Below are 23,502 nucleotides of genomic sequence, written 5' to 3'. Positions count from 1 at the left end.
TCTTTAATTGAGGAGGAAAGGCTTGACTTCTTTCCTCTTATTCCCTTGGTTGGTGGCTAAATATGATTTTCCCCTGTTTTATTAGCTGCCCTGGTGTTTTGCAAGCGGTGCAGCTGCTCTGTGTGTGTTCCCATTTGCCTGGGTGTGGGTGTTCTGGGAAAAGTAAGGAGGAAAAAAGCGAATGAGATGGCTGCCAGGAGCAATGGGGTGCCCTGTCAGAGATTACGCTGGCTTTCCTGGTCAACCCTGATAGCCTGGAGGAGGCCAGGGAGCTTGTGGATGGATGAGTTGGTAGTGCCTGAGCAGGTGGAGCTGCTGTGAACCTGAAAGGAGAAAGGAGAATCACAGAATAGCCCGAGTTGGAAGGGACCCACAAGGATCTGTGGGGCCCACAAGGCCTGTGAGGCCCACAGCCAGGTGTCTGTCTCAGTGTGTCAGTCAGCTGGGGATGTGTGGAGTCTCCTGGCTTGCTTTAGCTGGTCTCTTTTTTTTTTTTTTTTTCCATATTTTCATCTTTGTCCAGAAGCTGCAGGCTGTTGCTTGGCCCAGTACTGCCTCAGCTTTCAGCCCATGTTTTTCCAAAATCTTCAACCTGTGCTTATTGATACCGTGCTGCCTTCCCCTTCCTCCTCCAGCTCTCCATGTCAGGGGCACCGCTTGTGAGAGGTAAACATCGTGTCTGACAGCTGCCTGCTCCACGGGAACAGTGACTGGATTGCCCCCATCCTAGCTGGGATGGATGGATCACGCTCGTGTGTGCAGAGCCAGGGGAGGAGGATGAGAGGTGGAGGTCTCACCTGGGGGGCCTGCTTAGGGAGCCGTCCTACATTGAACAGGTAGAAAGGGGGAGAAAATGCAGTGCAGGTAGGAGCACACAGCACGTGGGAGAAGGGGCGGCAGCGGAGAAGGAGAGGAGCAGAAGAAAATAGGAAGCCATCCGGAACGAGAAGGGCAACTTGTCCTTGAGCTGGAGCTCCTGCACGCTCCTGGTCACGGTGCGCCTGTGCCAAGTGTTTACTGAAGTGGGATGCACTGCCTTTTAAACTCACTACACAGCCAGCAGAGGTGGCAGGGGAAATCCTTACGATATGCTTTACCAAAGGGGGATTCCAAGGTTTCAACTCTGGGGCAGAAGGCCTGGTGCTTTCCCTCTGCTATTACAGAGGAGAAAAACGTGTTGAGGGCTTGGGGATGAGGAAAAAGCCGATTTACCTGTTTTGAAACAATAGTGCACAACACAGCGGGGAAAAAAACACAGTGTCAAAAGCCAGTGCATGTGTCTACTGTTTCCCATGTTCAGTGGGCAAATGTGCTTAGAGAAATGTGATCTGGAGAATGGGAGTAGCTGCCCTTGGTTGGGGAACTGCCACTGGGCTTGGCACGGGTCCCCGAATGACTCCATTAAGGCAGGGGGAAAAAAGCAGTAGTTGCTAGGCTGCAAGGGAGGCCGACAGCCTGATCAAAGCACAGGGAGAGAAAGTGTTTTCTGCAGATGTAAGACACGTACTTTTCTTTTTGTCCCTGGAGCTTACCTGAGTGAGCCGTGTCTGCCTTAAATTGTGAAACGTATAAATCCAGGTTTGCTGAAAATACTCTCTTTAAATTATGCCTTCATACTTCCTTTAATCTGGCTGGTATTTGTGTAGGTTTCAAAACAGCTCTGTAAGCAATCTTAAGCCTGTTTAAACTGTAATAAAAGAGAATTTCCTAGTGTTTGTGTCTGTCATCCCAGTCTCTGTCAGGGAACGTGGATGAAGGCTGAGCTGTGGTGAAACCAGATGGCAAGATACAAAGGGGAGAACCTGGGTGTCGGCAGCAGGGGTGTTTGGCAATGCACTCCTAAAACAAATTGTGCATTTGGATGTGGTTTATTTTCTCCCAAAAACATGAAGAAAAAATTGGTTAATCTGTGTATGTCTGAATTTTGTATTCAATGCATCAGAATTATTTTACTTTTTAGGGGGTAGATTACAAGGAGCTAAACTCAAGTGACTTTATAGAACATGCTGCTACTTTTCTTTTTCCATAGGAAAAGGAAGGTGAGATTTCAATGTTCCCAATGTGCCATTCACAATATTTATGTTAAATATTTACCACGTTTTAGTTTAGTTGAGTACTTTTAGGGAGGAAGAAAAATCTAGCATACTCCAGACTCAGAAATGTTTGCAGTCAATCTTCTTCATTTCTGCTTGCCTAACGTGGCATATTAGCTTCTTTGCACCCTGTCCAAGTGATCTTCATACATCTTAGCGAGGTATGTAACAGTAAGTTGTTTTTTTTTCTTGACAGCTGAGTGTGAGGAGTAAGTTTATCTCATTCATTATGTTAAATTTAGCATTTAGAAAGATTCATCTGATATTGATAAAGATGAATATATGATGTTTCTTGTGCCTGATTCTGCCCTTGTCATGGTGGGTTCCTACTAATGCTTAAAAGGGAAAGGAAAATAAACCCATAATGATCAAGTGTGAAGAATTTCCCCCCAGCACATCCATGGGGGATCCCGTGAGGTCAGAAGAGCAAGACACAGCTGGGAGTGTTGCTTCATTGGTGGCAGTTCTGAACATCACAAAGCTTGCTCGTGCAAATTTAAAGGCTCGGTGCCCAAAGAATTATAAAATGTGGCTCTGTGCCAGTTTCCCTCCTCCTGTAATTGTAGAATAGGGAGGACAAAGCTGCTCGACACAGGAATTTTGTTTTTCGTGTGCTGTAGCTTTCTTGATGAATTAATAGAACTGCAAACAAATACTGGGCTGCTGGTGGTTGCTGTACAATAGTAAAAGAAGTCGCAGTCGTCTGATTCATTAGCAATTTGTAGTTTGTGTCAGCGGATTTTGTGTTGATGAAGATTTTGCACATTTCTTTTTCTATTATTATTCCCTTTTTTGGAAGGGTAGGGAAGGGAGGAAAGAAGACTTGTGAACCTTGTTAAGAGTAGGGCCTTTGTACGAAAATATATCTGCATTTTTGCAGAGTACCCTGTAATGCTGAAGAAACATTACAGATTTTTGCAACTGAATGTGCAGTTGTCTTTGTATGATAAAAATTGTGATGCTGTACTTTGGAAGCAGTGTTTCAAACACACAAAAAGTATGGGTAAGTGCTTATAATTACTTTCCTATCATCTACAAAAATCTCCCTTCAGACTGATGAAGTCACCCAAAATCTACTTTGAGAGAAGTCAGGTCAGAGAGTCGTACAGTGATGTAGGGAGGGTGTCTGCACACTAGGACCACAGAAGAAAAGCTCCACAGAGCAACGGGGAGTGTACTGCCATGAAGAGATTTCCAGTGAAGGCCTTGGCACAGCCCAAATGACAGCCACGTGGAGCAGAAGAGAAACAATGGTTTTGCCAGCGTGAAAAGTATGGCTTGGAGAGCTGCGGAAGGCCAACTGCAGTGTGAATGACTGGGTTGGGGCTTGTCTGCCCTCTGGGGTCACCCCACCACAAGGTGGAAGGTTCGACAGAAACAAATTGGTGTAACATGTTTAAAAGGACCTACTCGTTTCCAGAAAGCTTGCTCGTTGCAAGTAGTGCCCATGTCCATTAAATCCACTTGACTTCACTAGGGAGCATGCGTGAAAGTGGCCTGGAACAGAAGCATGGGGCTGATGGTGGCCCCAAAGCCAGGTGTTCCTCTGAGGTGCTGCCACTGGCACAGGCATAAGAACAGTGCGAACCCCAAGGCCCATTTCAGGAGCTCCTCTTTTTTTGCCTGGCTTCGGGTCCTGCCATGTTATATGTATGTATCTCCCAAAGGCCAGCACCAGGAATGCTGGTTTTCTGACTCTTGTTTTCATTGCGCGGTGTTTATCGTCTCTCTCTGAGAAGAGTGAGCAACGAACTGCATGCGTGAATGCTCTTCGTTTGCTCTGATAAAGTGTGGTTGTCAGGTGCCAGCCTTTGAGATCTATTTCAGTACAGGAGGAGGCTTCACCTTCAGATGTGAACGTCATCCTGCCGGAGGGAAAGGAGTGTTTTTCCTCCTGACAGATTGTTTCTTCTTACTTAACTAAGCACTGGGCAGCCACTATTTTGTTCAGTTTACCTCAGAAGAAGAGACCAGACTGTTTAATCCCACCCAAAGAGCATTAACGTTTCCACACGTTGGCTGAGGGCAGGATGCAATCTATCAGGAAAAGAGCGTCCTAATTAATGTTCTTGCTATCCATCTGAGGAGCTGGAGGTTTGGGAAGAGTTAAATGAAGGTGAATGAAGGTAAATGAAGGCTCATTTTATAGAATGCGCTTCCTCCTGGGTTAGTCAAACCTCAGGACTTTGGGCAAGCCAACTGGCATGGCTTGCGCCTTCAGACCTGGGAGATAGGCACAGGCAAGACCTCTTGGCTCTGATCTGCAGTGCAGGTAAAATCAAATTTAGTCTTCTGTTGAGTACTGCTAAAGAAACTATTGTTATTCTGCTCTTTGTGTTGAGGTCCTGTAAGGAAATTTTCATCTCTAACCCTTTTCTGATGTTAGAGGCGATTTCAGGGTGACTGTCAAACACAAGGACCTTCAGTTGCTGCAGGTGTGGAGACATTCAGATGCCTGCCATCCCAGCACAGCTCCCCCGGGTATTCCAGAGATGATACACCAACAAACTGCAGACCCTTTGGGGAATTGCTAATGCAAGCTTCCCTGTGATTGAAATTACTTTTAATGGGATACAGCAGTGTCGTTGCAGGAAGAGAGAGTTTGAAATGTGGGGACCTCCTGGGGGATTTTGAACAATATCTCAGTTTGATTTTGCATGCTTGCCTGGGTATATGCAAATGACAGCTTCAAAATAATTTCAGTATGTGCTCCTTTCTACTGCCAAACCATCTGATGCTGCAGCAGATTCTGCAGTCACAAAGCTAACTCATACATTAGTTTCAGACTATAAGAAACCAAAATCATTAAGTCCTTCCAGAAGACAGTATTGGAGTCAAAGGGAAAGTGATGATATGATAATCCTTTTTGCTCTGTTCGCTGTTTTAAGGTTTCAGTCATTCTTTTGGATGTTTTCCATTGGGCAAAGGATATATGTGTGTTTGTGTTAACTCTTCTATTGTAAAGCACTTTGGTTCACAGGGATGGAGCTTTCACAAAGATTTTTTTCTTAAATAACCTTACATAATTGGATGAAAAAGTCTAAAAGAATCTTCCCTTTGCTAAATTGAGCCTTCAGACATATGTGCATTGTAGGATAAAGGCTGCAGCCGTGTTCTGGACACTGAGCCAGATGTGTTATGCCATAAATGAGACTTTCTGAAACCATTATATTTCTTCTTCCTGGAATAGTTCTGTCTTTCAGCTATTCCATGTCCAGATTTTAAACCCTTTCTTGTAGCATGATATCAGCTGAACCTTTGCAAAGAAGTACTTGCAAGAGTACTTTAAACGAGGGAACAGTGGATGTTTCCCTTTTTTCATTTTTAGTGGTTTGACTAAACTGTTGTGGCTGAAAATTTCCTAAGAAAATCTGCTTGGGGTGGAACATGACCTAGCAAAAATAACTCAACACTGTGTTTAATAATGGAAGGTGCTTGACCAACCCAACTATAGGTGGCACCACCTATTTCTCCTATAGCACGTAGCAAATTTTTCAAGCACTGGCTACTTAAGATAAATTATCCCAATAAACATAGGAGCATTTGGAGTCTTTGCAGCGTGTATCACTATACCAGCCAATTCTGCTTTTGCTTACAAGCATCACTGCATCCAAACTGAATCCAAATTGAAGCGCTAACACTTGACTCTTTCCATCTGTTGCCACTAGCAGTGCCTACCTAGAGTTGCCACCTTCAAATTTTTGTTGATTTATTGTGAAGTCAAAAAATCTTCCTACTGCTGGCCATATCCTTTTGATTTTTCCAGTAGCTGTTGGATCAAAAACAAATGCTACAGTGATGCTGACACTTCTTCTACTGGAATACAGTGCTTTCCTTCTGTGTCTTAGCCCACTGAGGAAGCTATATTTTACTGGGATTTGAGTATCCCTGTTAGTGTGGGGCTCCCTCTTAATTCATGGCAGAGGAGTCCTGGGCTCAGTGATAGAACAGCACTGTATGGACTTTGAGTCTTGCAAGCATGGGGAATAAATCTGAGTGCATTTCATTAGAAGCACGCATATTAAAATGGGGTTAAAATGATTATTTTATGGAATAACTTTTGGTTTGGGCTGCTTGCAAAGATTTTACGTATAGGACAAGAAAACAAGAAAACTGAGTTTGGGAGGAAGACAATGAGATGAAGAAAGAATGAGTACCAAAGTAAAGGCTTCATGAGCTGTAGGTACTAGTTACAGAAAGAGCTGCCAGTGGCGAATTAAATATTTCTCGAAATGCATTTAACTGGCTACTTTTTAAACATGGTTACATCTTTTTACACTGAGTGGGCATGACTCAGAAAATCATTGTACTTATTAGAAATTCACGGCATATGTGTTGCTGAATATTAGGTTTAATGGAGAAAAATTTATTCACAGCATCATCCAATGCCCATGGTGGGTTGAGGAACACACTCAGGCGAATTATTATGGGCATAAATAAGAAAACAAAGTACAATTAACTGGTTGGAGATTGTAACTTTAGCAAATGGTGCTAAACGAACCATTTTTCTAATTTTAAAGGAAAAACAAACCAAACTTATGCAAAAGGCTGCTATTTATATTGCTATCTGCTGAATGTAGTGCTATTCCATTAAATTTTCAACTATCCATACCCGGCGTAACTCAGAACAATTGTACCTTTAAAATATAAATGTGAGATGCAAGAGTTACAGACTTTAAAGGTTGTTGACATTAATTATAGATTAAGGACTTCTTGAAGATGTTAACAGATTTTCCTTCTGCTAGCTATATTATAGTTTGCTTTTCAGACTGGAAAGAGGACAGACAGGATTATGTTTGTGCAATTTTCTTCCAACCGTGTGTACAGAAACAGTGTTTAAAATATGTGGAAATGGATTTGAATTCTCATCTTCTGGGTTGCAGGCAAAACAAGCTGATGCGGTTGCAGAGATGTGCTCAAGTAAGAGAGTTTATATTACCGAAAAGTTATTTCAGAGTAATTTATGAACAAAATCATGGCCCTTGGGATAATATAAAACTGTTACTCACAGGACAATTTTTTTTTTTTACCACTAAAATATTTAACCTTTTTCATGCAAATTCAAGGACAGCAACTGCTTCCAAGGTACAAAGCAGCAATTCTGTTACAGCAGTGACAGTGCTGTAGGGAAACTGATGGCTCAGAGTGCTCTCCTAATGGCCTTCTTCCACTTGTACACAGGCAGTACGCAGCAAATAGCAACTAACAAGTATTTTAAAAATAGTCTTGTTTTCTGCTTTCATAATTATCCTCTAAAATACAGGGGGGAGCCGGAGGTTGAAAACAACTTTATAAATATTTCTGTTCAGGGTTGCATCACAGTTTATTGCTGGTTCTTTAGGTGACAGCTCTGCATTACAGATTCATTGAGAGGCTTTGGCTTTGCTCTGCTGAGCAAGGCACTTGGAAAGGGGTTAACATTTGGAGTTAGCCACCTGCAATGCTGACCAGCAAAAGCAGAGTGCCTTAGGTAAGTGTCATCTCTTTCTCTGAGTGAGGACCCTGAACTCAGCAGAAAGAGCCAGGAGAGTTTCAGGTGCTCGTCTGTGCTTTTGTGGCCTGAAGGAGAGCAGGCTGAGGGGTGGTTGGCTTTGTACCTTCCTGGTGAAAATGCTTCAGTTGCAAGCACAAGCTCTCATCTCTGCTTCAGAGGTCATGGATGTGTTTTCTCATTAAACTTGAATTTGATATGAAGTGTGCTTGGTGTTGGGACGGAGAAAACCAAAGCCGTATGCCCAGGCGGACTGTATTTGTGAAGGGGTTTAGAAGCTGGTATTTGTTACCTCCTGACTCATCTTGCCCATAAGATGGGGTGAAGGTCAAAAAGTTCGGGTGCGACTTGGCATCTTTAAAAAGAAAACAAGCATAACACAACAGCTTATTTTTTTATTACTGACACACGGAAGTGTTACCTTTTTTGTAGCCTAATTTTAAAGGAATTTTCCAATGCCCCATTTAAATTTATCAAAGCTGCCTGAAATACTTTCCCAAACATTTCTTTTCATAGTATGTAAGAGGACTTCCTATGCTCAGTGCAGCACCCTTTGTGCTCATTTTATTTCAACAACCTTTCTCATGGGGTAGTAATGGGTTACTTACCCACTGTCACATGAGTCCAAAATGCCTTTAAATTCATCAAATGTGCACAAAAGCCTATGGTGTGTCACTTGTATTGTACGAAATCCTAAACAAAATACAGTTGTTTGCCACAAGAGAGTGAGAGGTTTGGAGGTTTGATCGTCCCTTCAAGAATCTAATCACCTGTCAAAGCCGTTTCTGTCTGTAAATAATCTAGGGCTTACAGCTCTTAGTGTGGTAGAGTGCACAGTTTTGTTTTGTTTTGTTGTTCTGTTTTTTCCTGTAGCTGCAGTTTGTTCGGGGTGTCAAGGTGATGGTAAGGCCTTACTGAGTCCTGAAGCTGTAACCTCTGAATAGATTCCTGCTTCTCTGATGTGTCATGTCAAAGGCAGCAGACGGTACAAAAAGACAGAGCAGTCAAAGCTGGAAAAATATCAGGAAGGTGTGAAGGGATGAGACCAAAGAGCCAAAATAACCGCAGAAGTACTGCAGGCAGCACAGCAGGTGGGGAAAGGAGTTCTTCAGGGACCCCCCATTGGAGCTTGAAACTTGTGTCTGCCCACATCTCAAAAAACAAATGGGAAATCTGAATCATCCTCATTATCACTACCAAATCCTTGTGTTCGATGCTGTGTTGAAGGCTGAACAATAGTTCTCAGGAGTCTGTTGGGAATAACTAATAGAAATTAATTTTTGAATTGTAACAAATATTTTTAATATTACTGCAGTGTATTGGTACACTGCACATACATCAACGTAATTTTACAGGTTTTTTCTTAATAAGTCCATTGAATTTTGCTCAGAAACAGACAGCTTACAGAGGAGGAGGAACTGTGGCTGGCAATAAATTAGGACAAAACCAAGGGAGAAGACCTCAAAGCAGCTGAAAAACAAAAAAAAAAAAACATTGCGGCCAGGATGACATACAGAGAGAGAGATCATGAGCAACCAGAGGGTTGTGGTCGAAGCTCGTAGCTGCTTGCTGCTCAGAAGCAGCAGCAGCAACAAAGAAGTTCAAGAAGTCTCATTTGAAAGTAGAGTGTTTAAATTAGGCATCTACCCTCTTCCATTTTTAGGCATTCTGGCGCTTTTGTATGCTGAGTTTTGGACTCCTTCACACTTTACTCTGCTTCTTTCAATTGTCAACCTAAGCATTCAGAAATCATGAATCAGCCTCCCTTTGCCCCCAGTGGCTTAGAAACCATGAGATTTTAAGAAGTAACAGATGTTTTGCTCTTTCTATTTGCCTTCTGGTTTTTGAGCTTGCAGAGTTCATATTTTAAAAGCGTTTCTCCTCAGTCCCCAGGCTAACACTTTATTTATTCACTCTTTAAATTTAAAACAGGTTCTTCCCCCAGCCTCAGTAATGGGGGCTTAAAGAGGAAAAATTCCCTCCTCGTGACAAAATCATGAATTGGCATTGCTTGGTTCCCAAAGGTTCCCCAAATATTCCCAAATGTTGTCTGTGGGAATATAGGATGGGACTTGATATTTTGGGTTACTGAGCACAGCCTTTTCTTATATTAAACAGTCATGTTACATAATCCCATCCGAAATTTGTCCTGACTCCATCTTAAACGTACTTATATTTACTGCCCTGTATCTTCCCTATGGAAAACTTTTCCAGAGCCTCACTAATCAACCAGTTATGAAATTTCTTCTAATTTCTAGTGTAAACGTACTCATAACCAGGTTAAAACCCATTTATTCTTGTATTAACACCATGCCTTAGCTATGTGATTCCTTGAGTTTTGTTTCTGCTTTAGCAGAAATAAATAGGTGTCTTTACTGACACCTGGCTTTGTTCAGGTGTGGTCAACATCATCACCGTCATTGAAAGCCATGAGAAGGATTCAACTCAATAGGTATAGTCTCCAGCTATCTTAAGTTTGTAAACCATCCCCAGGGCATAGCAACCCATCTTTCTTTCTGCCCATAGGTCTACAAATTCGTACTTCTTTTAATATTCACCATTTAACTCTGCTGAGTTTTGGCCATTTTTGCTTAGCCTCATTGGTCTAACTGGTGGTGTTATAGTGGAAAAACATTCAGGCAGAATGGGCATTCCCTGGGGACTGTCACAGCTAATCATTATAGATTACCTCATATTTCGGTCTTTGAGAACACATGAATGGAATCATGGAATCATAGAATCATTTAGGTTGGAAAAGACTTCAGGATCATCAGTCCTGCCTAACCTGGTGTCATCTGCAAACTTACTAGGGACGTGCTCGATCACCTCATCCAGATCATCGATAAATTGGCCCCAGTACAGAGCCCTGGTGAGCACCACAGTCCTGGTGACCAACTGCGTTGAACTCCTTTCACTGTGACTCTTTGAGCCCAGCCATCCAGCCAGTTCTTCACCCAGCGAGCTGTACACCCGTCCAAGCCAGGAGCAGCCAGTTTCTCCAGGAGAATACTGTAGGAAATGGTGTCAAACACTTTACAAAAATCCAGGTACACAACATCCACAGCCTTTCCCTCATCTTCTTAGCAAGTCATCTTGTCACAGAAGAAGATCATGTCAGGCAGGACCTGCCCTTCATAAACCCATGTTGGCTTTATCTGGTCACTCAATTGTCCCGTATGTGCTGTGTGATGACATTCAAGTTGATCTGCTCCAAAACCTTCCCATTACTGAGGTCAGACTGATAGGCCTCTAGTTCCCTGGATCTTCCTTCCTCTCTTTCTTGTAGATCAGAGTCACTTTTGCTCACCTCCAGTCAAGTGGGACCTCCCCACTTAGTCAGGACTGATGGTAAATTATTGAAAGTGGCTTGGTGAGCACTTCCACCAGCTCCTTCAGTACCCTTGGATGAATCCCTTCCAGTCCTGTAGACTTAGGAACATCAAAACATGGAGGAGGTCACTTACAGTTTCCTGTTGGATTATAAGAGCTTCCAACTCCGCAGGCTGGGTATCCTAAGAACAACTGGCCTTACTAAGAAACAGCGAGGCAAAAAATGCATTAAGTACCTCAGCCGTTTCCGCATCTTTCCTCACTACATTTGCCCTCACATCCAATAAAAAATGAAGATTCTCCTCTTTTTTCTGTTGATGTATTTATAAAAGTGTTTTTTTTATTGTCTTTTTCTGCACTAGCCAAACTGAGTTCCAGTTGGGCTTTGGCCCTTCTACTTTTCTCTGCAAATAATTTATTGTATAAATGAATGTTATTCCATGCTCACCAGCCTGGAATATTTTAACTATATCAAAGTTAATTGCATTATAGTTCACGGTACCGGTTTTTCTGGAATTGATTTGCTGAGTTTTACAAAAATCTTGAACTGTAATGAAAGAGTGGCATTTTTTTGTTGGTTGGCATGGCTTGTTTGCTTTTTGTTGCTAGAGTCTGGGTAATTCTCACTATATTCAGGAACTGCAGTATGTGATCAGACATGCTGGATTTCACCTATATTTGTGGAAGAATACCGGTACCTTTACAAAACACATGTTTGCTCGGGATACATTGGTCATACTGCATACTGTGTTTTGAATTACTTATCTTAAGGATTTGTTTTACTTTTGGGGGAGATTCCTTCTGTTTTGAATTGCATGTAGAGGATGGTAACAACAGTCTGGAAATTTAATTCAAGAAGGCATAAAGGTTTTCTTTTTAATTTGTTTTTAGGCATCAATGTCTTTTTTGGGAAAAGACGTATCTACTACTTTGTAGATAAAGTGCCAAGCTAAGCAATAATAACATGAAAATGCATTGTGCATGCTTGTTTTTCTTTTGCTGTTTCCTTCCCACCTCAAATACAGTTTGCTTGGGATGCAACACTCTGCTCTTGTTCAACACAGGTCTTCTCTGAAAGGTGTTTATGCTTCCTTCTCTCCCCTCCACCTTCAGCAAAGAAATACCATTACTTTCACACTCCTTTGGCACATCTGTGAGTCACTAAACCTTATAGGGAAAAGAGTTTGTGGTGCTTCTGTGCTGTTGAGGCTTGCCAGCCCTAGTCAGGAAGGATGGCAAGCTGCCCCCTCCTTGCCCTTCCCCTTACAACCCAGCAACCCCTGAAGAAATTTATCACCTGCACAAGGCTGTGTGCCTGGAATTAGTTAAGAGGCTTAGCGGAACTTCTGTGGCAGGGTCTGATTTTAGCCTTCGCCTTTTTGTGAGATGGGAAACGTGAACAGAGCTCGGAAACTGACCACAGTAAGTCGGTTTGTGTTCCCTGTCAGAGCTCCAGGTTGGGCTTCTGCTCACCTTTTGGGGAATCTACAGTAAGTCGCTTATTTTTATTGTTTCAGACACTCAAATTTTTGAGGTGAGAATGCTAGGCAACCTCAGGTTCAACCATGAGCAGCTGATGCTGTAGCTGTTTCTCTTTGTTTAGGTACTTGGCTGAAAGGTTGGTGAGGTTTTCTTAGCTTGTTTTAACCATAGGAGCAAATGTCAAGAAAGCGAGAAGGTGTGTTTTCAGGGTTGAGATAATGTAATGTTTATAGTTTCAGTCCTGACATAATCAGAGATAAAACCTTTTTTTTCTACTGGTTGTGAACTTTTAACTGTGAAAAAAGGGCTGTGGAGTGGGAGAAGCTGCTCTTTATTTTTATACAGTTTTGAAATATGCTTGGCTTTGATAGTGCATGCATTTCTGTAATGACACTGAGTGCAGGTAAAATACACCAGCACACACATCAGAAATGAACTGCAACAACCATTGCCAAACATGCCTTCAGTCCTCTCACTGGCCTTTTAGACCACAGGGGGAATCTTCCAGCAGGACCATGCCTTGCTCCACCAGTTATTTTCCATGAGTTATAGTGGACCTGCGGAGCACACTCACTTTCCTCCTCTGCGCTCGTTCTTGACTTCAGGAGACAAGCCAGTTTTACAGCAGGGGTAAGTAACTTCCAGGCAGAGCTTTGACATGAACACTGGTGCTTCTCACACTGCTGCTGCCCTTCAGGCAGGCTGACCGGTGTGCACAAGCGTGCACAGCCTTGGAGGTGGTGGTGGTGTGCCAGAGGAGCATTAGCTGGTGTTTCAGCAGCTGTTCTGGCAATTACCATTGATTAGCATCACAGGTACGGACAAAGTGACCTCGTGCCTTCGTGACCATAAACTGCGTATTTAAAAACCAACCATGTGGTGAGCAGCACGATCATCACAAGGATAAAAGAGAAGAGGAAAAGAAACAGACTGACTGGCAGTTTCTGTAGGGCAGAGCATGCTGCTGAGCCTGAGAAACCCACTGCTTGCTGAAAAGGGTGCTCACAGAGTAATTCAGACACCGTGATGCTCTCGAGATGTTGTGGAGGCATTAAGATTTTCTGTTGTAGAGTGCGTGGTTGTAAGGACCAAGGACTGTAGTGTTGTGGTTTTTTTCAATAGGTAGTAAAACTCATCAGATAAATAGAACAGTAAGCATTGAAAGGTGAGTTGGAGCACAACATTTTGTTTGAAATTTTCTAATGATCTTTGTATAGGTAGTTCACACTTTGAAAATGTAATGCTTAGTGCTGGAGGAGTGGCTTGTGATTCTCTATGAGTCATCTCCATTGTTTCCAGGTAAAAGCCATCAGAAATAAGAGCATATCATGTCTGCACAGAGTATTGCATTGATAGATCTACCTGCAGCATCAACCCTCTTGTCTATGACACCTGTTGATAACTTAGTGAGTGATACTTTCCTTTCTGAAGTACGGTTCTTGGTATCCTCGTGTGCAATTGTGTTATCGCATTACTGGGCGGTTACTTCTAAGAATATATAGGGGTAAGAGGTACAGCTTGGCTAAAAGACGTAGTGCTGTAGGATTTGGATAGCCTAATTTTGTTGTCAGCTTTAAGCAGCTTCAGACATTCCTAACAGAGAAAGGAAAGCCTTGTTTATTTGCTTTATGTATTTATCTGTTTATTTACGGTGTTTGGGCTTCTTTGATGTTGGGAATCGTGATTTACAGCGTAGCATTTCCAACCTATTGTGAATACTTCAGAGGGCCCTCCCATCTCTGTAGAGGATATTTTGCTAATAGTGACTGCACAAAACATTTTAAATGTAATACACGGGAACAGATTTCACAAACCACTTAACTGCAACATAAAAGGTTAGTGGTTTTTCTTTTTTTTTTTTTTTTTTTTAACACAGGACTGGCTGTTTAGTAAAGTATACTATTGCTTGAAATAACAGTAAGCAGATTTTTGCCTTTGGCAAATACAATCATTGAAACACGGCTATAAATCGCCCCTTGTATAACTGCATGCATTGTGTATGCCGTGGGTATTTTTCAGTCTGTTACTCTGAAGAGGTGAAGGAAAAAGCCATGCATATGTATCTTTTCAGTATAGTTATTATAAATATATAGCTTTCTAATGGTATTTAGAAGCTATATTTTTCCAGAATGCTTACTGATTTGTCGGTGTGGACATGTTGGAATGAGAGACCCACTATATCAGTTACTTAAGTGTTTCTTTTAATTGATAATACCAGTTCTTCATAGCTAGAAAAATGTGGCTATTAGACAGGCATGTTTTTCCATTGTTTGGCATCTATTTTCAGACGTTAAGCAGCAGCCTACACATAAAGCACTATTATTGCCATGTTTCATAGTTGAGATTCTTCATTGTTCTTGAAAACCATCGCTGAGCAATTTTCTGCTAGCAAAATTTTGCCTGTGGGGCCACGTACGCTGGGAAATACTGTGAGCCATTCAAGCTGGCTGGCCTTGCAAGCTGCTCCGTTCCTGAAGAGCAGCACCACGTGCCTGCAGCAGTGGGGTGGGCACTCAGCACCCGACAGGATGGTTCTGCCACGTCAAAGTTTGATCCTCATTCAGTAGGCTAGGACTGGACTGTGAGTCTCTTTAAAGCCATCACTTGAAGTCTGAAAGAAGACAGAAGCCCTTTTGATCAGGGTGGTGCTGCTGAGTATTGAGTTGTCGAGTGTTGGGTTTCCTTTCATCAGTGCTCTAGATGTTTGGTAGAAAACTGCCCAGTGTTTTTGTTTTTATGTAACAAACTTACTGGAGCTTCTTTATGGTATAGGCCACAAGATGATACTGAACAGAATCAGTTATTTTTACAATGCTTAAACATGGTACCTACCTTTTGCTTGTAGTCCTGATTTGTAAGTGTGCAGCACATTTAGAAAACAAAGGACTTTGCTCATACCCTGTGCCCTAGCTCACTTTTGGGGACCTGTCCTATTTGTTATAGTTACGTGTTGTCAATGCTACCTTCTTTCGTTCTGCTTTTGTTCTCTTAAGCCCTTTAGAGACCATTATCCTGCTTAAAGCGAGAGGTCCTGTGCAGACCCAGGAGCTGGACTCAATGATCCTTGTGGGTCCCTTCCAACTTGGGTTATTCTATGAAAACAAATAGACAGCTTTGTGAGAATCTGTCTTTTTCTATTCTCCCTTCAAATCACATGCGTCCTATGTCGTCCTGGAAAAGTCACAAGCAAAAAGTTTGCCAGAGCTTAAAACCTTCCAGAGCGAGATCAACCTCACTTGAGTTCAGTTACTTGAACATCTGATTCTAGGGTCGTGGGAGAGGCTTCCTCAAGTGGCAGTGGAATAAGAGAGTGGAATTAAATTAATTAAATAAGTGGAATTGCCTGTTGGGCAATTCCCCGCAGGTGTGTGATACATCTGTCTTCAGGTGGGATGTGTTTTCTCTCATGATATATCTTTCTCATCCGACTAAAGAGAGACAGTGTGGACAATGAGCTTAGGCTAAAGGTATAACTCCTGGGCAGATAGGGTGGGGTGAATTGAATTCCCCCTTGGCCACCGGTGCAGCTGTGGGAGCGCTGAGCCAAATCCCCAGCCCACAGTTCACCCAAAGAGAAATCCATTGCTTTTAATGCACTTGTTGCCTAAGTTAAAACTGTACGCAGGAACATTTGGAGACACTGTTGGCAGCAGTTATGAGGAGCAAAATGAATTTTAAGAGTAATTACTGGGAGCAGAAGAGAGCCTGTCATGCTTTTGTGGAAGAGGCGCAGTTGATGGGGCAAGTTCACGTCTGCACTGCTTTCAAGATGAATGGCTTTTTGCACATCAGCAAGCATGTGGTCTGTGGAATTTGTGAGTATTGGATCCACATGTGATGTCAGAGAGGTGACCTCAGCAGATCTTTTGATCTCTCAAGCTTTTAAAATTACTCGGTGTAATGCTAACCCTAATAGTAAATCTCTTGGCAAGGACGCACATCCAAATCTATTCAGCATCCCTCGAAAATTAACGTAAGCCCTTCCTCAGATATTTGATTTAACATCAGGATATCCTGAAATAGCTGGTGGTGAGAGCAGCTTAATGGGTATGAATTACATTTTTTATTGGGAAATGTTTGTCTTTAGTAGCCCAGTGATTTTATTAATTCAGTTTTGGGAGACAGTTTAAAATATGCTGATGATGTCAGCTATGCATAATATCTTTAGTGTAAGCACTTATCTGGTTCCTAGCAGCATAGCAGACAAAATACCTCCTGAATGTTAATGATAACAAGAAGTAAGCATACTATCAGGTTAAAGATAGTGCAGTCCAGGGGGGAAAACAAAGCAGCAATGAGATGAAGGCCAAGTTTGTCTGCTCGGTTTTGGCCGGCCTGAGTTTTCCTCTGAAAGTACCCTGCTACTGCAGAGGAAGTCCAGTGCAACTGGATGCTTAATTGTAGCTAAAAAGGGAGTGAACCTCAACCCAAATGAGGCTCTGAGGGGTCACAGGGGAAAACATTAGTCCTATTAAATAACACATGCATCTCTACTGATTAACACCTGGATGGAGGTAAAGAACACCCTGTTGCAGTGCCAGGGGATCACACTACTTTGTGCTCAAGAAGGACGTGCATGCCCTGTGACGGAAAAATTGCTGACCATGATGATCATAGTTCACCTTTTCCTGGCTTTAATAGTTTCCAGCCTGCTTACAGTTGTGATGTGTTGGTTGGAATGAATTATCCAGGAGGCGAAGCCTATGCCATTCCTCTGGCCAAGACCTTGTTTGATATGTGGGAGTAGAAAAGGTATCTCAAGCTGTTCAGCACCAAGTAATTTTAGCCCCCAATTTACTAAATATTTACAGTCTAACAAAGCAAGAGCTGATAATAGCGGCTCCTCTGTGCCAGTCAGAGTAATGGCTCTCTCTGTTTTAGTCTCATGATGTTCTTTGTCAAGCATTAGGAGACGTTTTGATTAGAAACGAGTAAAAGGACACCCAAAAGTATGCAAGTATCGTAGAAATATCGTAGTTCAATGCCATTGTGGTCTATTCTGTGTGCAGAAGTTCTTTCCCTATGGCAATTTATCCTGAGTCTGACAGGGTAGTCTGACTTCTCTAGGTAAATTGTGCTGAAGAAAGATAATTTCTGAAGTTGGTAGTGTTTCAGTGGAAATGACCAAAGTGTGTGTATGTACTGACCCAGAACTTCACTTGAGGGTTGGTGAGAACATGGATGACCTAAAACACTTTCTAAATAGGCAAGGGTGATGGATATTTGTTAAGTCTCATAAAGTGTTGTTTTTTTTCTAAACTGATAAGCAACCACAAATGTGGAGCAATCTTCTGATGAGCCAATTACTAGAGTAAATGATCAATGGTAAACTCTAAGCAACGTTCATCTGGCTTTTATCTCCATATGCACGTGGTTTTTTAAAAAATTAACATTTAACAGGAGGGGTTGTTGGTACCCGAAGTTTATCAGAAGGTTTCTATATCCTATTAAAGCCGTCCCTAGAAAAAAACTGATATCATCCTTTTCAGAGCTTTGGCAAATCTGATCTCACCAGTGCATGGTAGAAGCAGCGCTGAGCAGGCAGTTCCTTGCCTCTTAGCAGTGGCCCGCTGCACTTCTCTGCCTTTGTGCCAGGCTGGGAAAGGATAATTACTCTCAGATAAGCAATGGATGATACTGTTGAACTCCAGCTGTTAGTAATGCAGCCATCCGTCCACAGGCTCCGTCTTGGTCTGGAGGCTCCTTCAGCAAGCGGTGCATTTTCTTTGCACGTTGATTTGCTGGGTTTTATCTCCCTTTGCTTTCTGCTGAGGAAGTTTCAGCACTCAGCTAAGGAAGGAGTGGGAAAAATCTGCTTGGCAACTTTCTGAAACATCTCTTTAGCTTCTTGTGGGAGCCAAAATTCTGTTTCAACTAGACCCGAACCTCTTTATGTTTTAGAGGTTTCTCTGTTCTTTTTCTTTTTCAACTTAAAAACTGTAAAGAATACATTCCATGGAAAATCGTCTTTCAGTACGACATATGTATCAGCTGTAGTTACTCTTATTTACGAAACTGGAGGAAGAGAGACCACCTCCCAGATGATTCAGATTTTGGGTTGACTGATGCATAGCCTGAAAGCTCCTATTCCCCCTCTGTTGATTAGATAGGAACATAAGAAAATTATTCTTCCGTCTTAGGCACCTCAATTAAGTGCTTAGAGTTAGGCGGGGTTAATCTAGATTTACCCTTAAAATAAAAATCAGAGGACGGAGAATTTTGTTTCTGACAAGTTGCTTAAGCCCTGGCAGATAACAATTCTGTGACAGTCTTAATTGCTATACTCTAATGGCATCTCCGAAATAATCACTTGTACCATCCAATTAGACTGTTGTGCTGTAAATAAGTCTCACTGTTGCACAGCCTAGGAATCTGGAAATTACATGAATATTAACAATGAATAAACATAATTGTAAATACGGAATTAAAATGAGATGTGTGGCATGTTTAAGCACTCAAGGGATTGTTTTCATCACTAAGGAAAAAAAAATCACGGATTAGATAGAATCAAAACCTTTCCCAGTTACACGCATTCCCCTTAGGGCCAAATGAATTAAAACTCTGTTTCTGGAGGAACTCAACCTAAGACTAAAAGCGTGTTCAAAATAGTGGTATTGTGTCAGCCTGGTGTTTGACTTCTGATAGCACATCTCCAAAGAGTTCTCTTTGACGTATCCCGAACAGAGGATGCTTGTTTCCCACCAAGCCTGTTGTTCCTGATAAAGCTCTCCTATACCGGAGCGGTACCTAACACTGCACCGCCGTACTCTGGCCTTAAAAGCAGCTTGGTTGCTCCTTTGTAAATCTGCTGTGCCTCAAGATTTATTTTAAATACTCTGTCCAAAGCCCAGATCGCAATATCTAAGTCTGTCCAACATGTGTTTTTAAGCAGAGCGTAACAGAAAACAGGATAGCACGTTAAAACAAAATAGAGGCCATAAAAGCTGTTTCAGAGACTGTGTTAATGCCCTTGTGATAATAACGTGGTGTTACTCTCCTTTGATATTTGAGGCCTCTATCTGAGTGACAGAAAGCAGATATCTTAGGAATCTCCGAGCTTGGACATTTTGTACGGGTAAATGAGCAGTGAAGCAGGAGCACCACGTAAGCTGTTTTCCTCTCAAGGACTGCGCGTTAGCTGCAAGCACAGGTAATTCTGCAAGGCCCACACACGCACATGCAGAAGAAGGGGTGGGAAATCCAATGAAAATTCATCTTAGCTCAAGAGTGCAACCTTGTTCCCAGTCAGGGGGAGGCACCCTGAAGATTCTTCAGAGGCTTTTTGCCCAGCTTTTGTCTGCTTCTAACAGCCAAAACCACGTGAAGATTGGATGTCCTGCTGGCCTTTCTTCCCCCTCTGCCTGCCTCCTCTGCAGACACAAGCACGCATCCCTTCTGCTCGTGCTCCCCTATGACTGCTGCAGTTACGTGCCGTTGGCTAGCATAACCAGTCATCAGACTTTGGTCATCCAGAGGCAGTTTCACCTTCCGGAAAGCTGGGCTGACTCATGGCTGGATTTTTCAAAGCCTCTGCGGTGTTAGGAGAAACTGCAAGTTGCAGACAGGCGGCGAAGGACCAGCAGAAAAGGTCCTGAGGATCTTTCTGAAGAACTATGTAGCTGTATTAAAAAGGGAGGTGGGTATTTTTTACCCTTCTTTGCAAGTGCATCTTGACTGTATCAGATGCCTCTGAGATCTGCTGGTAGAAGAAGCCAGTACTGTACCACCCACCACCCCAATTCCACTCCTTTTTCTTTCCTCTATGGTTTATGTGCCACCAAAGGCAGCATTTCACAGTGATGCACCTAGCAGAGATGTGCCTTCCCCTGCAAATCCAGTAAGCATATAGGCAGCCATCACTTTTTCCCGTGTCAGGTGTATTCTAAGATGCTTTCTCTGCATGTTTAAAAGGCAGTTCAGACTCCAATATATTCCGTCTTAAATTTTTTTGAAGCTGCTTAGAGAAATGTTGAATGCTTCTTATCATCTGTGATGCAAAGGTCACCAAGCTGTTTGAGTCTGTCCAGTTGGTGTCGGATCTTGCATGACCAGACAAGAAACTTGCATATGGGGAACTTGAGTGGTAAAAGACAACCCCAAACTTCTGCCTTTCAGGTAGTTAAAGGTGAGATAGCTTTTGAGGCTTCTGTTTTGCACTTAGAGCTTTCACAAAAAACATTTTGTGGCTATGAGGTTCATTCATTAGGAATGAACTTGGGACTGTCTCTGGTTTAGGTTCATACATAAAGTACAGTATTACTCCAAATATAATCTGGAGTAATCACAGGATGCTACAGCCAAGCTTTTCCTTAGCCAGTCTACATCAGATGTGCAAAACAGGACCAAGCAGATCCTACAGAAACTCTCAATTGTTCAAATTTAATGCAAAGTTACCCTCCTTACTCTGCCTCATGTTGTGGCTGTAGGAACACGAGATCCAGCTGGAGCAGCAGGCTGGCTGACAGCAAGAGCTAGGGTGAATGCATTAGAGCTAGCAGCAGCCATAGCCTGAAGGCTTAATCGAAGGTTGTGCTGTCAAGCTCACAATGTGGTCATGAAAAATTCTGCATCCTATTGTTAAAATGTACCGTCCTTCCCCTGGTAAAGCAAAAAGTAAAATACGTACAACTGGATGATGTCAGGGCTTGCTCAGTTTAATTAAAGGTCATGTTGAGAGCGATGCAGGACTGAAGAAAGATTATGAGAAGCTTTTGGCTATTGCATTTGATTTTGCTTTAGAATTAGGATTTCATATTTTGTGTCTTTTTTTTTCTTTTTCTGGGCCTAAGACTTCTCACATTTAAAATCATTTCATCAAAGGGCTTTGTTAGAATCATGGCTAAAATAAAATGCATTCAAATAAAAATAGTAAATAACTACTGTGCATCTCAGTCTGGTTTTGTAGTTAATAACTCCAACATAGCCGTAACTCTCTATATTCTCATGCTTCAGGTCTGCATGGAAGGGTTTTGCTTTTCTTGTTTGACGTTAGAATTGCCTATTCCTTTATTTCAGTAAAGTGTTTGTTCGTAGCTAAACAAGGTGAGGAAAAATGAACAGGCAAAGAAAACAGACCAGAAAAGAAAGTGGCCTGAACAACAGAATGCTTTTATTTTCCTCTCAAAACACTAATTAATGTTTTAAAAAAAAAAAAAAGAAAGAAAACCTGAGAAGCTAATTAGATTGTTTTTACCTTGAAACATAGAGGAGTGGAAAAGTAGGAGGCAAGCAGGGGGAGGGGGGTGTCACAGAGGTTGGGGTTTCCATCCCCAATTACTTGCTGGCTGCTACACTGCTGAATTACACTGAGAGCACTGAATGGTACCATTATATTCCTTTTCAAAAGTTGTGGCCTATGAAATTCAATCCGAGGTATTTTTAATGAGTGTTCTGAACCTCGGTTTCAGCTCTTCTGAAGAAACAAGGAGCACAGTGTGCTGCTAAATAGCACCGAGGCCGACGGTTAAATTCATTCATTTTTTTGCTCGCAGGGAGGGAAAGCAATATCAACATTTATTTGACAGGTATATACTTTCTTCCAGAGCCTCAGCTTCAGGAAAACAACTTTCCATAAAGAAAACTTGCTGAAAAATGAGGCTGCAGCAGCTTCACATCGAGTTCTCTGAAAACAAAGCCTGCGGTGTGTTTTCCGAGGCCAGCAGCCGCAGCGCACACGCCGTGGCTGGGCTGCGGGCATCCCTGCACTGCCGAAGGCTGTGGGGCATAACCGTGTGGGCAGAGCTCGTGCTGGGGACGCCACCTACCCAGCTGGAGACGTCTGCTCAACTGCACCTCCTGGCCGTCAGTGAAACATGGGTCGTGCAGAAGCAATCTCTGTCAGAGAGGTGCCTCCCAGCGTCTCTGGGTCTCCACGAAAGGGTTTGCTGTTGTGGTTGGGATGGCTTTGGGGTGGCCTCCTCCCTTCTCACACCTCTCAGCAAGCTTCCTCCTAGCCGACGTGGCTTTTCAGGCAAGCTTTCTCAGAGTGGACCTGGTTTTATGAAAGCCAGGGGTTGTTGCCTTCATTTTTCTTATGTGCAGTTTGTTTCAGGTGGTAAGGAAGGCACTGCTTCACGCATCTGCCCCTGAACTCACTCCAAGATCTGAAACTCATGACGGGCTGGCTGTGGTTCTTGCAAGCCATCCCCATTTGGTGTCAAAGCTCTGAAGCTGGAGTTCGTTGTGCTGATGACACTCTTCAGAAAGGAAAATAGTCTCTTCCAACAGTGGATGTTTGCCTTGCTAACGGGATAAAGCACAGCCACAAACCACTTTTTAGCTTTGCTAGTAAAATTAGGCAGAGATGACTCGGCATTGGCAGCAGCTAATTTAGGGAGTTAGCTGACATATTTTTAGTAAGTTTTTTCATTGTTCTTTTAATGTCTCAATTTTTCTTGTCCACAGTGTGCCTTTGAAATGATGTTACAGGAAAGTAATTTAGTTTTAGTGACTGTGGCCCTGGCAAGAGTCTCCCACTGGAAGTCTCCAGGAATTGGATGGTTGGGGTGAGAAATTGTGCAGCGTTAAACTGTTACTGGTTTCCCACAACTATCTTACACCTATCTTTAGAAAGCTACCAATTATGGCTGTAGTACAAGAAACAAGGCTTGGGGATTTTCAGAACTAATTAGTTTGGGTAGACCTGCTATTGCAGTTTGGTGTTTGGGCTGGGTTTTGAGGGAGTTACTGGAAACAGCATTCATGTTTAAAGTGAAGACATGCATTGTCTCCATCAGTAGAATTACATGGAGGGTCTTAAGCCAGACACAAATTAATTTTTTCAGATGAATTTGTTAGCAGAGGAGATCGGAATGTCCCTTTTAAGCTGATAACAGTAATTCTTAGGTACATGTGTGTCAAATGTAGGTTTTTTTTAAATCAGTACGTAAAAGTTAAAGGCAGTTGTAATTCCTAACTAAGATGTCAGTCAGTTGAATGCTGTAATGCAGTTGAAGGAACTAGAGAACAGGGAAACTACTCAAGACATGTTTTGTTGAATATTGTTTTGGAACAAACAGATGTGTACTTAGCCTACAGTGACCAAAGGATGACTAGTTCCAGGTCTGCAGGGTTAGTGGTGTGTAGCTGATGAGAAGTTCAGATTCT

At 42.5% G+C, this 23,502-nt stretch overlaps 1 protein-coding gene and 1 long non-coding RNA gene across 6 annotated transcripts in view; both read left to right on the top strand.

Annotated features, from left to right (window-relative positions):
- The window catches only part of FARP1 (FERM, ARH/RhoGEF and pleckstrin domain protein 1), a 210,004-nt gene that overhangs the window by 109,433 nt on the left and 77,069 nt on the right, over window positions 1-23,502 (top strand). The gene's annotated exons all lie outside the window — the stretch shown is intronic.
- On the top strand, window positions 16,656-21,561 carry LOC126913449 (uncharacterized). Its single transcript, XR_007708754.1, has 2 exons — window positions 16,656-19,546; window positions 19,642-21,561. It is a non-coding gene; the product is annotated as an uncharacterized LOC126913449 (long non-coding RNA).

This window comes from Cygnus atratus, chromosome 1 (assembly GCF_013377495.2).
Source record: "Cygnus atratus isolate AKBS03 ecotype Queensland, Australia chromosome 1, CAtr_DNAZoo_HiC_assembly, whole genome shotgun sequence".
NCBI lineage: Eukaryota > Metazoa > Chordata > Aves > Anseriformes > Anatidae > Cygnus > Cygnus atratus.
This window is presented reverse-complemented; position numbering and strand designations above follow the sequence as displayed.